The 542-nt window shown below is 57.7% G+C and overlaps 1 protein-coding gene across 3 annotated transcripts in view; it reads right to left on the bottom strand.

Moving 5' to 3' along the window:
* CORO2B (coronin 2B) overlaps positions 1–542 on the bottom strand; it is a 29,171-nt gene that overhangs the window by 5,613 nt on the left and 23,016 nt on the right. The window lies entirely within an intron of this gene.

Here is a 542-nt window from a genome sequence, read left to right as displayed (position 1 = left end):
CCTGCTCTGTGGAAGCTGTTCCTGCCCTATGGAATGTCCCCATGGCCTTTGGAAGCTGTTCCTGCCCTATGGAATGTCCCCCTGCTCTGTGGAAGCTGTTCCTGCCCTATGGAATGTCCCCCTGGCCTTTGGAAGCTCTCCCTGCCCTATGGAAGCTCTCCCTGCCCTATGGAAGCTCTCCCTGCCCTATGGAAGCTCTCCCACCCTATGGAAGCTCTCCCTGCCCTATGGAAGCTCTCCCGCCCTATGGAAGCTCTCCCTGCCCTATGGAAGCTCTTCCACCCTATGGAAGTTCTCCCACCCTATGGAAGCTCTTCCACCCTATGGAAGCTCTCCCTGCCCTATGGAAGCTCTCCCCGCCCTATGGAAGCTCTCCCACCCTATGGAAGCTCTCCCGTCCTATGGAAGCTCTCCATGCCCTATGGAAGCTCTCCCACCCTATGGAAGCTCTTCCACCCTATGGAAGCTTTCCCTGCCCTATGGAAGCTTTCCCTGCCCTATGGAAGCTCTCCCACCCTATGGAAGCTCTCCCTGCCCTATGG

The sequence above is a fragment of the Corvus kubaryi genome, unplaced genomic scaffold (genome assembly GCF_017639235.1).
Source record: "Corvus kubaryi isolate FWS band 111438036 unplaced genomic scaffold, C.kubaryi_AGA036_p1.0 37394, whole genome shotgun sequence".
NCBI lineage: Eukaryota > Metazoa > Chordata > Aves > Passeriformes > Corvidae > Corvus > Corvus kubaryi.
This window is presented reverse-complemented; position numbering and strand designations above follow the sequence as displayed.